The sequence below is a fragment of the Hemitrygon akajei genome, unplaced genomic scaffold (assembly GCF_048418815.1).
Source record: "Hemitrygon akajei unplaced genomic scaffold, sHemAka1.3 Scf000085, whole genome shotgun sequence".
NCBI lineage: Eukaryota > Metazoa > Chordata > Chondrichthyes > Myliobatiformes > Dasyatidae > Hemitrygon > Hemitrygon akajei.
In genome coordinates, this window is record NW_027331971.1 from 2,346,531 (window position 1) to 2,363,167 (window position 16,637).

The 16,637-nt window shown below is 44.7% G+C and overlaps 1 non-coding gene across 1 annotated transcript; it reads right to left on the reverse strand.

Moving 5' to 3' along the window:
- Positions 1 to 14,479: 14,479 nt before the first annotated feature.
- Positions 14,480 to 14,595, reverse strand: trnal-uaa (transfer RNA leucine (anticodon UAA)). The gene is made up of 2 exons: positions 14,558 to 14,595; positions 14,480 to 14,514 (listed from the first exon to the last, which is right to left on the reverse strand). It is a non-coding gene; the product is annotated as a tRNA-Leu (tRNA).
- Positions 14,596 to 16,637: the final 2,042 nt, after the last annotated feature.

Sequence of the window (16,637 nt, forward strand, 5' to 3'; positions counted from 1 at the left end):
TATCAGAGAAAGCAAGGTTACAGAACAGATCTTTTGGAAACTCCCCATCTACTGCAAGCCCCATACTCACCATGCCTCCCGACGTTATGGATCGAGCTATTGTGGGGGCTTTTGTCAAACGCCTCACTCAATTCCATACACAGATCATCCATCTCCTTAATGTGTTTTGTCACTCTCTCAGAAAGTAATTCAGGTGCGTAAGGTATGACCTTCCCATCACAAAGCCATTTGAATGCCTGTGATTATGCTTCTCTCATTATTTGGCAACCTTATTGTGAAGAATCCCCTTCAAACGTTTAGCCTCCATTAATGGCAGTAGTCACTATTTTACAATTCCCAGGATTATCCTTACTACTTATTACCCGTCTTAACAAAGCTTATGTTTAGAGTTTATACTTCGATATCACCCGCTCACGATGAAAATTAATAAACATCCTGGACCAACCATTGAAGGACTCAGATTGATTCCTCAATTCAGCTTTCTCTGGAGAATGTAATATCTGAATACAAACTGCCGCTACTCCTAACATCTTTCTAATTGTATAAATAGTTTATCCCCGATCGAGTTTGTTTAGAGAGACCCTCCAATTTCCCAGGTGCGTCAATTCAAAATTATCTGAACATTTGTTCCATTAATTATCAGTTTCTGTTTCTATCACACTGTCCTTTTCAAACATTCTTTGCTTGTTCTTTGTCCAAGGTCAGTTCTGCGTTGGCGTAGTCGAATATCTCATTGACACTGACTAAGATTTGACCAGTCAGAAGCAAGAGACAATCTGCAGACTCTAGAATTCCAAAATGCTGGAGGAACTCTGCAGGCCAGGCAGCATCTGTGGACAAGTGTAAACTGTGGACGTTTTGGACAGAGACCTTTCCGCACAATTGGATTTATTTTCCTCTCTCTCCAATTCTGCTGCCTGAGCTGAAGACTTTCGCCAGCACTTTGTGTCGGATTAGATCATATCAGTTCCCATTTCGCTTCGCTGTGTCTTTTGTTCTTGGGTTCACAGCATCGCCTCGTCCACCTAACACCGCTCCTCCACCTTCCCTTTGAAAGCTAACATTCTGTTACTGGAAATTAGTTCAAATCGGAAAACAGAAGGAAAAGCTACAGGTAGGGACAGAGAGGAAAATCACCGTGAAGTAAAGGACGGGTAATGATGGGAACAGGAGTGGTTAATATCGACGAGATTATCCTCCATATCAAGCTGTTTTGTCAGCATCGGGAAGAAGGATTGACAGGTTCGCCTCAAGGCACAACTTAAGCGGGACGAGGGTGAGATGCAAAGGGGATTTTTCTGTGATGCTGATTCTAGTGGTGCCATTGCGATCGACTGTACATATTTGTTGTGTAACTGTAAGGCAACACACACACAATGCTGGAGCAATTCAGCAGATGGATGGCAACTTTGGAAAAGAGTAAACATTCAACTATTCGGGCCGACAACCTTTATGATTTTGTATGTGTTGTTCTGTATTTCGAGCATCGACAGATTTCCTCCTGCTTTGTTTGAAGCTCTGTTTATCATATTGTTTCTGTTTATTTACAAGTGGGAGTACAGAATAGGAGCTTGAAGGCAGCTGAATTGTACTACTGCACAGCATTTATTTCTATATTTTAATGAGTTTCAAAATCCGATTCAGTGGGTATTTCACCACATTCTTGAGATCCTCCCGGAATTTGCTCTGAGTCAAGGCGTAAATACACGTGTTAGTGCAGGAACTGAGTATCCGCAGCATTCCCGATATCTCTTCTATAATGTAAACGGGATTCATGACAGAATAATAAACAAAACTCTTTGAAATCCGTTGATAGATGAAAAATACCAAACGTGTTCCCCACAACAATATGAAAGTACCGGTTATGCTGAAGAGCAAAACGATGGATTTCCGTCGGTTCTCCATCTCCCGGTCCTTGTCATTCATTCGACCTTTTTGACCCCGGATCCTCCTGCGGGCTCGGCTGACCACCAGAATCCGCCTGGCTGTCAGAATATTGAAAAACAAAATCAGAAAGAATGGGACACAAGGGGTAAAAGTGCGGTAAAACATCTCAAATACCACCCACGAGGGAGAGTTTCTGTAGCTCGGTGTAAGAACACAATACCAGGGGATACCATCAATTATTATCGTAGGCTCGTATACAAAGCCCCATGGGACACACTCCAAACAGGCCAGCACACTCACTGTCCCGATAACCACAGCCGCCGTTTTCTCGGTGCAATATTTTGTTTTTAGCTTCTCACAGCAAATAGCCACAAATCGATCGACGGTGAAAGAGACAGTCAACCAGACAGAGACAGTAGTGCTCGCACAAATCAGCCATCTAGCGATACTGCACACAGGAGTGATGAACAGGAATGATCGGCGAAAATAAAGCCAAGCAGTCCACATCAGGAGCGGAAGCGAGATAACGACCAGTAGATCGGCCGCTGCCATTCCCACCAGGTAGAGAGTTACACATTTGGAGAGACCGCACTTACCCCGGGACAGGATCACAATCGCCATCAAGTTCGCTGAAGAGAGAGGGGAAATGGGAAATTGAGAAAATACTGAGTAAAACCCATTGCCGCAGTTTTCGGGGATCATGTAATATTCCCATTTTATTGTTGCATTCAGCAGTAGAATGGTCAAGAGAGGGTCAAGAGCTGGCTGAGTTTACACATTAAAATAAAGTCAAATGATTTAAATTCGGATTCCTTTCTGATGACCAGAAATATAAAGAGGCAGCGGAAAGATGAAACTAGGTACCCTCAGAGTCAGTACTGTTTGGAACATTTTTATCGGCTTCATCCGCGTCTGATATGAATGAAATGAATCAATTCGGACGCCGATGGCGGGATTCTTGCAGTAAACAATCATCAACTTCCCTGTGACTCCCTGTCAGCGACAGAACAGCAGAAGGACAAAACAGAAACAGGAATTCCCTGAACCACTCATCCAGACAAAAATAGAATATGTGGGAGAGCAGTTAACGTGTATTTTCTGAGCTGTTTTCAGAGAGCCCCCATGACACGACTTTCTCTTACTCTTTCTATACAAGCTGCCTGAGGTTTTGTGTTTCCAGCATTTCCCGTGTTTGTTTCCTAATCCAGCATTTGCCTCCTCGCCGACTTTACAGCAGAACTTTGACTGAGGCAGCAGTCACAGCCTAGTCTGATACAGCCTCTCAGATATATTTGACGCCCCCGACTGAATCCATCACAGGGAAGCCGGGAGAATAATTCAACATCCAGTAGCAGGCACGGTGACACAGTCAGATGTCTGTAGCGGTGTCAGATGTGGATATATTATAATACATTTTACAGTATTTATAGTTATATGGATAATATAATACATTTCATGGTGTTGGTAGTTATGAATCAACACGTCGGTTTTGTTAATTGGTCAGCAATGACGTCATTGTGTTGTCCAGCAACTGCTTCACTTTCTGTCACACCGCTCACTTTTACTGAAAATCCTCAATCTTCCTGCTGCAACAGGGAGCTCCTCAAATTTGCTGAATCGTTACCACTAATCGATTGTTTGATCATGACACGTACCTCACACAACCGCTCATATACCAATGCAGACAATCAATTAGCATCAGCTCCGCGGCAGTATAAACACAGTATTTGCAATTGCAGTGTAGCTGCTTCGAGACCAATAGCACAGAGACCCGAGCATCACATTATTGAACACAAACCGCTGGAAGATATCTGTCTGCCTCACTGAGGTCTTCCGATGTTGGCGGATTTGCTGAATTCTTACAGCGGTTTATTTTTAGATCCAGATGTCAGAATCCACAGTCGCTGGCTTTGATTCCATTCCTAGAATGCCGAATACTAGCACTGGACATGAGGCTGTGGAAACCAGCGACAGAAGCAATCACTATATTGGCATTAATTTCAATTCCCCCCTCCCCAACGGCAGCCGATACCGCAGCTTACCGAGAATTCCAAAGGCTGAAATAAAAGGGTAGTAAACTTCTCCTATCCGCAAAAGGACTGGATAACCCATTTCCGTGATAAACTGCCAATTGTGTTGCTCCTGAATTCACAGCTCCTTCAGAAACTCTGAGCTAATGTATTCAAAACGCCCTTAATTTATAGAAAGGATCAGTCTCCAGAGACACGGTTATGCCGCTGACTGACTACAGTCACTTGAACAATCATGGTAATTCAGCACCATTCATTGTCTCTGATGTAAATATTGGGCCGACAGAAGACATGCGCTTCTAAATTCCTGGGCATTACCTCTGCGGTTCCTCACCTGGTGAAAAGAATGCCGGAGCTCCATTGATAAACACCCGAAGCAGCCACATTTACAGATTTCATTTTTTCTCTCTGCTAATTAACCACTTGTGAACAGAGTTCAACGACGCGTCCGAACCCAAACTTCTCTCCCTGTGGTTTGTCATGTTCAACATCATCCTGGACACGCGCACACACACGCGGAATGGCGGTGTTCGGATGACCACGATGCTGATGTACTAAAGATGACAACATTTGCAGATGCTGGAAATCCTCAGAAGGAGGCGACACACACAAAGTGCTGGGAAAAGGATTTTGAGATGTTGCTGATGTAATTGGATCTTAAGAGCATCACAGACCTTCCAAAACTCAAAGGAGGAAATGATTCGATCTGCAAAGGGAATATTCAATAATAAATATTAAACATAGGACTCTATATTGGGAGATGAATCGTCGTAGGATGGATGAAAGTGAATGAAAGAGAGACAAGCATCATATGCTATATTATAACTGTGTGAAAAAGGCAGAGGGTCAGACCGACAGATTGACAGTGGCACACGCTGCAACGGCCGCTTCACACAACCGTCTGGCATATACCCCTCCCTCACTGACCGACTTTCCTTCTTCTACCAACAGGGAAAACCTTCAATCAACTCCAATATTCACTCCTGTGGAGGCAGCAGAGCAGTCGCTCCTCTCCCGACACGCAAGGTGAGTTACAAAGCACAGAGACACCGACAGCTCATTAGTTCCACAGTTTCAGACAGCAGAGAAATTCAGAGTCAGTCCCACACTGAACTCAAGACCCAGACACAGATTACCAATACAACGGCTATACTGAACCGTTATACAGATGGTTAATATTTCCATTGGCACCACTGTCCTACAGTAGAGACACAGACCCAGTCTCCATATCCACACCCACGGGGTTAGCAGTGCCAGTGTGAGCTCAGGATTGGACGAACAGCTGGAAAATTGGGAAATTATGAATGTGGTATTGGAAGAACTTAAGAAAGTTTCGGAAAAGCGCGCGGGGTTCTGAATAATATGCGTGTGTCAGAATTTGTCAGCATTTTAATGTCAGACAGATGAAATAAATGGACCACTTTCAAACATTTAGGTAACTCAGGGTTTGTGGCTGAAACCGCAGCTGTTCACAATCTACAGAGGAGATTTGGATGTGAGGACGAACTATGTTGTATCCATGTCGGCTGTGTACAGAGCTGAATGGCAGGGTTAGTGGTGGGAAGTACACAGTGAGGGTTTGGGGATGCAGACAGAAGTGAAGGAGTGAAGATGTGGCAGACGGACAGTGTATAGGGTTATATGTGGCCATTCATTCCCAGGGGGAAAAATGAGGAGATCAGTATGTACATGGGGCCAGATTGAACGGTTCGGAGGGACCTGACGTTCCTTGTCAACAAATCACTAAGAGCTAACATTCAGGTACCGCAAATAATTATGGAGCCAAACAGTTTTTATTTTTGTGTTGTGATGCAGGAGGATTGATAAGAGTTATAGAGATGTCTTACTAGGAGGTGTCCTGCAGGTGTGGTGAGAATGCACCCTGAATGTTAGATCCAGGTCTTGTCACACTTCCTTATGAAAGTTGTCACTATTGAAGAGAGGGTGCCGAAACTATTCCTCAGACTGACAATATAGTTCTGGGGACGTCACTCTTGCTGTTTGAGGGCAGAGTGAGTAGTATTCGCTGGAATTGTGAGCAGAATTGCTGGATTATTTCAGATCATTCAGCCCAATTGCAGGGAGGATGTTTCCCCTGAATGATCATTATATTACCATGTTTCACAGTCCCAGAATGAAGGAACGGATATTTAGCAAGTATGATTCCCTCTTCCGTTAAAACATTCAAACGTGCAGGACAGGAGGAAGACATTTTGTCTGTGATATTGGGCTGACGTAAGTAAGGCAGTGATGCCGCACTAAACTAATCCCCCTGCCTGAATGCACGTTAAATATTATTTCCAGGTCTGGGCACAGTTCCTCAGGAAAGTTATCCCTGCAACAGAGAGAGTGAATGGACTATTCCTCAAAATTCTTTTACCATGGGTCATAGACTCAGAACGAAGGAAATGATATTCACGATGGGGTGGAAAATCAGTGATTAGTTCTCCAGTTAGACAGTTCGGTACAGGAAGAGGCAATTTAGTCTGTGATGTTGGGCTGATATGATTAACCGGTGATGCCTAATTAAACTAATCACCCTGCCTGCATGTTTTCCGTATCCGACCCTTCTCTGTGTATTTGATTGCCTATCTCAGAATCTTATGATTACCGCCGCCTTCAACACCACGCTAGAAATGCATTCTAGACACCCGCAACTCTCTGCTTTGTTTTATTTTAAACATTTCCCCACACATTTTGCACTCTCACCTGAACTGCATGTCCTCTGTTACCCAGTACATAAATTATTTGAGAAAGGTTACAGTTGCTTACTGTATTTATGCGTCTCCATCTCCCCGTGGTGGCTGCCATTCTGGAAAGAATAACTCAAGTTCGTGCAAATCCTCCTTTTAGATCTCCTCCCTATGAAAGTTTTCTGAAAGCTTTCCAAAGCCTCGGCTTCTTTCTTATAACGGGGCGACCGAAACCAATGTTAAACTCCAGATGGAATCTAACCAGAGACTGATAAAGCGGCAACATCACTTCACTTTATGACAAGAATGATCCTCCCAGTCATTGCCTTGACTTCTGCCATCAGGAAAGAACTGTTTAAGTTTGTGCAATTTCAGCAACTTGAAACCTTGTAGGTCTTCTCTTAAAGATCCTCCTGATAACCTCCTCTATCCCCTTTCCAAATCATCGGCATCCTCCCCATAATGGGGCGAGTGAAACTAAATGCAATATTCCACAGGCAACCTGACCAGAGTTCTATAGAAAACCAGAGTTCTCTGGACGAGGAGGAACCGACGGGAGTGAGCTGGTTCTGCGATGTCCCGAGAAGCAGTAGGTGGGGAAGTGCTGGGGGGTGTTTTCTCTTCCCGCGGACAGGTGGATACAATGATCAGCCGAAGTAAACGGCCACGGCACAATGAACTTGCCCGACAGAAATCTGAGCATGAAATTCACATTCCGGGTAAACAGGTCTAGCCACAAATGAACGAACAAGAACGAAGGGGTCAATGAGGAAAAGACCAGATTAATTAATTGCTTAAGGGTTTCAATTATCGTAAATATTAGTGAACGTTACGATAATGGGACGGTAGTTTAACTAAATGGCGGTTAAATATGGTTTTATCCAAACATGCGATGATCTGACGGGAGAGGATCTGCCTGTTCCCATTGGAGTATCTGGAGAGGCGGGGCCATGGGCTGTCCATACTTTCCGTGAAGAGGGGAGTAAAGCAGAGAGTGCTGAATTGGAAGTCGAGTTTCCCGTAACTGACGCCAAAGACTTTAAAGACAAGTTGGTCTCGTTTCTGCGGAGTGAGGCGAAGAATCTGTCTGATGTTAATCTGTCTAATGATTCATTCAGCAGTTGATTTAAATTCTGAACTCGGTTTGTCTTTACATCTCTGGCTGATAAACGCAGAGGGATTTCTTCGGAAAGCCAGTTTTGTAGGCTTGGAAAGTTCGGTGGCATCAAGCCCATATCCGATGGGGATGAAGAACATGAAGCTTGGGCTGAACAGACTTCTCAGTTACTGGATGAATAATATGAGGAAAATGAGACTGGCAGAGAACTTAAACGGTCCGTCTGCTGATATTGCGACTTTCCTAAAGGCGGAAGATCTGTTGCCATATCAGCGAATTACCTGCAAGCTCTGGAAGATGCTATTGCCACTGCTGAAAGCGCTGCCGATCTGAGGTTGAAGGTCAGGCCCACATTTTAGTAAGAAGGAGCTGTTTGCTTGCCTACATTTTCAGATTGGTGAAGATGCTGCGCTGTTTGAACTACAAAGGGTGCATTCAACTGTCTATGAGAAACTGAGGAAGAGTAAACTGTGAAGAGCGGGTTGTCACATGACGTGATTGCTCTACGTATTCGAATGACCCGAAAGATGCGGCCTCTTCCGTCTTTACTCAGAGATGTTATAGAGCAGGAAAACAAGATGGAGAAGTGGGAGGCCTCCATCATCAGAGCAAAGTTCTCCGTAGAAACCTCTGTTACTGAAGCGCCCTTAACGTCACACAAGTGTGGGTTTTGCAAGTCGTCGAGAAACATCTGACGACCGACGTAATTGGGATGATATCGTTTGGAGCTGCCATCAAGAACCAAATGCCGATTGTTACGTACCCGTGGGTAGCTGGTAGTTGTCACGTGACCATTACGTGATTGAGGTTATACTGGAGATGAGGTAATGGTCTTGTGATGGTGGAGTGACGTCATTTTCCACGCCAGTGAGAGGTCATGTGATAGTTTTTTTCAACAGTGCATAAAAGGAGAAACCCTCCCTGTGACGCAGAGCATTCGGTGGTTGACTTCACTGGTGATTCCACGTTGCTGCGTATTTCGATATATGACGCAGTGATGTACCAAGGCGACGGCTGCTACTAAGCAGGGTCCTTAGAACAGTGCCGTGAACAGCGTTTTCTGTTGCAACTGACGGGAAGATAGACATTTTAAGCGGGAGTGCGAAAAATGCTATTCCTGCAGGGATACTGCGGCCAAGCTCTGATGTATCTCAACAGATTGATGGTGTTTATGCTGGAGACATAATTTACACAAGTTCAGACGATAATTTGCTTTACAGATCCACTTACAACCGGTGTCCGACGCATTTGCCTTTGGCGCCAGTGAGTGCCCTTGATATTCCGGGGTGAGTACTGACGAGTACCCCTACGATGGATAATTTTCCTTGAAGCTGGTACTTACGGAAGCAGATGTTGGAGTAACTGAGACTATTGACACAACATCGTTGGTCTGCCCAGATTACATTGAAATAGATGGACTCCAAGGAGCATGCGAAGAGAGGAACAGAGAGAACTTTTTGTCATGATCCGGTCCGTGAAATCCACATTCCGGTTCACGGTCCAGTCTAGTTCCTTATTCCAGGTTTTCCGGGTTTCCCCAGTTTCTGTTGAGGCAGCTTATTCTCGTTTGGGCTGGCATCATAAATAGCTTCAGGATTCAGCCTCTGTCTGCTGGATCGTTCCTGTCCAAAGCCGCCGTCTGTATCCCTCCCCCTAACCTTCCTGCCGGGAGCCTTGCCTCGCCACGTCTCTGCCTGGAGCCTTGCCTCACCTGCAGACTAGCCTTGCCTTGCCTCCCCTGGAGCCTTGCCTCCTCTGGGGTGTTGACTCGCCTTGACTCTGTCTGGAGTCTTGCCTCGCTTTTCCTGTGTCTGGAGCCTCACCCTGTTTGGAACTGTCTGTTCCTGTCCACGCCTTCGCTAGGTAGGTCCAGTCGTTTTGCGGCTACCTAGCGTTGGGAACTGCCTATCCGTGCCCATGTCTTCGCTAGGTAGGTCCGGCCGTTTTGCCGCTTCCTAACTTTGGGAACTGTCTCGTCGTGTTCAGCGTTCTGTGTAATGAGTCCCAACCCTATGTCCTGCATCCAAGGAGGATTCCCGGCTCTGTGTTATGCTTAATGAGTCCCAGCCCTCCGTCCTGTATCCAAGGAGGGGTCCCGGCTCGGTTTTGCATGTTCCTGTCTCTTACTAGGGTCTGTGTTCTGCGTCCCCCTCCCTTCTTCGACCAAGTCAAGGCTTCGGGGTCTCATCCAGTCCCAGTCACGTCCTAGGTCCTTGTCCTGTCCAAGCCTCTGCTCTGCCTGCTCGTCTTGACGATATGCCTCGCCCAGCCCGATGCTGGGATTCCCTCGTCCTGTGCTGGGGACCCCTTGTCCTGTCCAATAGTCTCACGTCTATTCCTGTGCCAACACCGCGTCCTGTAGCCCTGTCTTGTCCTCGCCGGGTTCAGGAGTCTGAGCCCGAGTGAAGACCCAGGGTCTGGGTCCTTGTCTAGTCTCTGACTGGGAGTCTGAGCCCAGGCTCCTTGTACCCAGTTCCATGTCCTGGTTCCGCTCTCCTTGTCAAGTCCTAGTCCAGAGCCGGAATCCTTGTCTCGTCCGGGGCCTGTGTCATGTCCAGCGTCTTTTCTTCCTCTCTTCCCTTGCTTCCTTCTCACGCCTAGTCCTGTTCCTGGTTGTTCAGTGTCTGTGTCGTGCTTTTGGGTCCACTGCCCACGTCTCCCCATGACACTTTTTGAACATCTTGTCCATTCACCGTTTGTTCAGAGCTGCTTTTGAGAAGGTGCAAGTTCCTGCTAAGTAGATTGATTAGCGGAAAGGAGGAACTGTGAGGTGCATCCCGTCTAAACCTGTTATGTTACGTTCTGGGAGCAGCTAGAGCGACAGGAAACTGCACATTTGCTGAAATGTTCGAGGAATGGAAACAGGGATTAACTGATAAAATGTTGGAACGCGAAGACGCCTTTTCCACTGGCTGGTCTGAATTTGTTTTTTTTTTTCCTTAAGTACTTGCCGCTCTATTAGAGCAACACAGGGCACCTCTTTCCGAGAGAGGTCTCGCCGACTAGTTCCAGCAGGGGATCAATATATTTATCAGCTGCTGTTGAAACTGAATTAAGGTAAGTTTAGTCATGGAGCAGGAGCGCCTAAACCTCCAGGTGACTCGAGTGATAGACACGGGGAGACACCGTCCAGTAGCCAGTCGGGAGACATGAGTGATGGACACGTGAGACAAGGTACATTAGTCAGCTGGGTGACACGAGTGATAGACACTGAAAGAGATCAAGGGGTGGTTGAAGGAGGAACCACTGACGCTCCTGAATTCCCGTGAGTAGAGACCCAGAACCGTCACATGCTTCTCACATGACAAAGCTTTCAACCCGGGAATAATTTTCTAAACCACCTTTGGACCGTCTTCAGTGACAGCATATCCTATCTCTGACAAGGGGCTCCAAACTGCTCATAATACTCAAGGTAAGGCCACGTCAGTGCATTTAAAAACTTGAAAATCCCATTGCTGCATCCATACTCCATTCCTCTCGAAATGATCGCGAACATCGCATTGGCCTTCCTCACCACTTTCGGAACCTGCATATCAACCCTCAGAGAATGCTGGACGAGGAACCTAGAGTCCCTTTGCACCTCCGATTTTCCAATTTCCTCTGCGTTGAAAAAATAGCCTTCCATTTTATTTCATCTGCTCAAGTGCAGGACCATATATTTCCTGACAGTATGTACTATCTGACACTTCTTTCCCATTCTCTTAATCTGTCTCCGTCCTTTTGTAGCCTTTCTGCTTCCTCCAGATGTCCTGCACCTCCACCTATGTTCATCCTGTCCGCAAACCCGTCCGTAAGATCATCAGTTCCAACATCCCAGTCATTAACATACAAAATAAAAATATTCATCCATCCATCAGGTCTACTGTATCCTGCATTTCTATTTGATATTGTGCTACCTGAATTGCAACCTTTTTTTTACATTTAATCTAGTACGCTTCTATTGTACAAATTTTATTCTTATAACTTTCGAAATCATATTTACTATCTGCATTAAATGTTTGAGCTTTAAGTGAATAATTTTAAATCGTGCATATTCGATCCTCTATCAATGTGTAATTCATCTTAGAAAATACTTATGAAAGAAATCAGGAGGGCTAAAAGAAGACATGAGGTTGCTTAGGCATTTAGATTGAAGGATAATCTTAAGAGTTTCCACAAGTATGTTAAGAGCAAAAGGATAGTAAGGGATAAAATTGATTCTCTTGAAGATCAGCGTGGTCGGCTATGTATGAAACCAAAAGAAATGGGAGAGATATTAAATGTTTTTGTTTGCATCTGTATTTACTAAGGAAACTAGGATGGAGTCTATGGAAACAAGGCAAACAAGCAGGGAGGTCATGGAACCTATAAAGATGAAAGTGGAGGAGGTGCTTGCTGTCTTGAGGCAAATCAGAGCAGATGAATCCCCAGGACCTGAGGGTATTCCCTCTGACCTTGACGGAGACTAGTGTTGAATTTGTAGGGTCCCTGGCAGAAATATTTAAAATGTCGATATCCACGGGTCAGGTGCTGGAAGATTCGAGGATAGCTCATGTAGTTCCGTTGTTTAAAAAAAGCTCTGAAACTAAGCCGGGAAATTATAGGCCGGTAAGTTTGACATCCGTAGTAGGTAAATTATTAGAAGGAATACTAAAAGATAGGATCTACATTTTTTTTGGGTAGACAGGGACTTATTAGAAAAAGTCTGCATGGCTTTCTGAGTGGTAGGTCATGTATAACCAATCTATTAGAGATTTTCGAGGAAGGTACCAAGAAAGCAGATGAAGAGAAGGCAGTGGATGTTGTATACATGGACTTCAGTAAGGCCTTTGACTAGGGCCCGCATGGGAGGTTAGTTAGGAAGATTCATTTGCTAGGTATACATGGACAGCTAGTAAATTGGATTAGACATTGGCTCATTGGAAGACGCCGGAGAGTGGTAGTGGAGGATTGCTACCCTGAGTGGAGTCCTGTGACAAGTGGTGTGCCACAGGGATCAGTGTCGGGTCCCTTGTTATTTGTCATCTATATCAATGATCTGCATGATAATGTGGCAAATTGGATAAGCACATTTGCTGATGATATAAATATTGGAGGCTTTCAAAGCTTGCATAGGGATCTGAACCAGTTGGAGGAATGGGCTGAAAAATGACTGATGGAGATTAATGCGGACAAGTGTGAGGAATTGCACTTCTGAGGGTCAAACCAAGGTAGAAGATAGCAGGTAAATGGTAGGACACTGAGGAGTGCATTAGAACAAAGGGATCTGGGAGTAAAGGTACATAATTCCCAAAAAGTGGCTTCACAAGTAGATATGATTGTAAAGAAAGCTTTTGGTACATTGGCTTTTATAAATCAAAGTATTGAGTACAAGATTTGGAATGTAATGGTGAGGTTGTATACAACATTGGTGAGACCGAATATTGAGCATTGTGTGCAGTTTTGGTCATCAAATTACAGGAAGGATATTAATAAGTTTGAAAGAGCGCAGAGAAGGTTTACGAGGATGTTGCCAGGACTTGCGAAACTGAGTTACAGAGGAAGGTTGAACAGGTTAGGACTTTATTCCCTGGAGTGTAGGAGAATGAGGGGTGATTTGATAGAGGTGTATAAAATTATGATGGGTATAGATAGAATGAATGCAAGCAGGTTTTTTCCACTGAGGCCAGGAGAGAAAAAAAAAAACAGGTCATTGGTTAAAGGCGAAGGGGAAAGGCTTAAAAGGAACATTGGGGGGGGGGGGGGGCTTCTTCACGCAGAGAGTGGTGGGAGTGTGGGATGAGCTGCCAGATGAATTGGTGAATGCGGGCTCACTTTTGACATTTAAGCAAAACTTGGGCAGGTCTATGGATGAGAGAGGTTTGGAGGGACATGGCGCAGTTTCAGGTCAGTGAGACTAGGCAGAAAAATGGTTCGGCACAGCCAAGAAGGGCCAAAAGGGCAGTTTCCGTGCTGTAATATCTATTGTTTTATAGTTCTATCTGGTTGTCTCTGAGAGCGGTAACACCTAAACAAACTCCAGTGGGCTTCGTAGTCGCCCTGGATTATTACGTAAAATAACAATTAATATTGCTATTATCATTATTCTTTTGCTTGACTCTGCACAGTGTGTTGTGTTATGTTATACATATTGAGTGTTTTGGCCGTCCTGTTAGTGCGGTCCTCTATGGATTTTATTATGTTTATTGTGATGCCCGTGAGAAAGTGAATCTGATTGTACATGGTGATACATGTATATAGAAAGGCTCTGATGCAAAATTTATTCTGCCTTGAACTTTGAACCTATTGGGCCGAAGGCTACTTTCCGTGCTGTGCGATTTAAAACATCTGCATTGCAAAACAAAGAAGAGTGGCCTGTTAAACCACAAAAAGAGAATATAATCCTGTGCGGAATGATAATCCGGTATTCCCAAATCCAGAAAGGTGTTAAATGCACGTTAATGAGCAGGTGTACGCTTAAGAACGACGATGTAAAATGCCGTTTCAATATAGAGACCTACAACGTGTCTGAATGGCCTCGATGTCATTCTGTCCAAGCAACAGCCGCGGCTGAGAAGGTGACACAGACACTCTTCACCGAGGCCTCGTTCTCATCAAACTCCGCAGCCCGAATCCCATGTCATGTGAACTGTTGTTCAGTTCTCTGTTGTGACTAAATCAAAATCTTTATCTTAATTGCTTCTTTCTCGTACTCCCAAACAGTTCACGCTTTGGTCGCTCAGTAAAATTACAGTGATTGCATTATAAAAACAGCACATGTAATACAGAGTATTTGTCAGGAGTGGGGTTCGAACCCACGCCTCCAGGTGGAGACCGGAACACTCGCGTTTACTAGGAAGCGGCTTTCTCGCCTTAAGTCTGGCGCCGTAGACCACTCGGCCACCCTGACAGCCCCTGCAGTACTCTCTCCACATGCCAGATAAACAGCTGTATTTCGGAATAGTCTGACGGACTGTTTTGTTGAGCGGGTATACATATAAACACACTCGATATCCTGGGATTTTAAATGAATATGGACGTGATGCATTTTCTCAGGTTGCTGAGCATGTGCGGAATCAGAGCGTACAGCATCACAGCACTGGAATTGTGCTGCACTCCGTTCAGGCCATCCTCCAGAGAAAGGATGACGCGGATTCGGAGAGTGTGCAGAAGAGCATCACCAAGATGCTACCTGAATTAGAAGGTTTGTGCACTAACCAAAATTTGGACAACCTTGTTCTTTTTCTCTGGAGCATCGGAGGTGAGGGGGAAATGACACTTTCCCTTTTCCACCGATGCTGCCTGTCTGCTGCGCTTCTCCTGGCATGCTCAGCTATTCAATATAGAATAGATTTTAAAGTGAAATGATTGGTTGTCGGAATATTCAATGAATGGGCACGTGAGCGTACATTATGCCCTTTTAATCAGTAGTCTGATTGTTGATGGGTAGTAACTGTTCTTGAACGTGGCCGTGCGATTCCTGAGGCTCTTGTACCGTCTATATATATAGTTTTGTTAGCCTCGAAGAATGCGTCGTTAGCTGATATATAACTACAACATTTCTCACTGGAAAGCAAACGCGTATTAAGTCTCCACAGAGGCCGTTCTCTAATGTTTAAAGGGTTTGCGCAGATTTAGGGCTGCTTCGGCATATATGGGTGGCAACTGATTTGCGATGCGAACAGCTTACATAGGAATTATGGAACTGCATTCACAGATCCCTCTGCTCTCCCTCATTCCTCAATTCCCTAACAATTACTGTATATATCTACCCAGGTAGGTCCGGGTAAGTGCAGCGGCTCTTGATCCCATCTGGATGGAATGTCACATTAGATTCCAACTGCAAAATGTTCGGTCCGTTTTTCAAGCTGCTGCACTGACGCTGAAAGTTTTCATAAACTACTTCGCTGTCCACTCACGCTATGAAACCCAGGTGCCATCTGCAAATCAGGTTTCTCATATTACAATTGACTTGCATATCCTGTTCCTCAGACTGTTTCTCAATAAGTTTGGGGCGCACACAGATTTGGGAGTGTCTCCGGATTTCAAGTGCACACTAATTTGATTTGCGGGCAGTTTGCAGATTTGGGGGTGTACACATATTTTGTCATTTCTTGAAAAGGTTTTGGAATTATCTATTTTTCTAGTCAGTGTGTACACAGGTTTCAAGTTGTATATAGACATGAGGGCACACACGGATTTGGAAGTGCGCACGGATCTCAGTGTTCTTACAGATTTGGTGTGTCGGCGGATTTGATGTGTGGCGAATCTGAAAGTTGTTCCATTTATCGATAAAGCAACAGAAATATCATTGAAATTGCGCTCTTATTTAGTGACGTGAACAGATTTGGAGACGCACACGGATTTGGTGATGTGTCTGGATTCAGCGGTGCATCGTCTAATACAGAGATGTACACTGATTTGACAAAGTGTACAGATTCAGCGGTGTGTTGTCGAATACAGGGGTGCACACTTAGTTGCGGATGTGCATATATTTAGGGGTGTATAAGCCAATACCGGGATGTTTACCGATCAGGGGCTTCTCACAGATTCGTCAGTTTTTGTCGATTTGGAATTGCGACGCATCTCAAGGTTGTTTCATTTATAGATACTTTTAAAATAAATGCACTTTGAACAGTAATCTTGTTATTCTGTGCTGCAACCTGCTATTTTGTGAACCGTTTGAAATAACTTTTGCTCCACATATGGTACGCCTGGATTTGGAGATGCACAGGCATTCTGGGCCGCGTGCCGATTTTTAATGTTGAGGCCCATATCCTTACCCACTTGTGTTCCGGCTCGACCTAGTGCATAGCACGACTCCCCTGTTCCTCCACACTGCGATCAAATCTACCATATGTACTCTGTAATTCAGTTTAACATTTTATTGTATATGAAATTTTTATTGCGATGAAATTCTACGCTGTCCACATTGATTCATTTAGAGTTGAA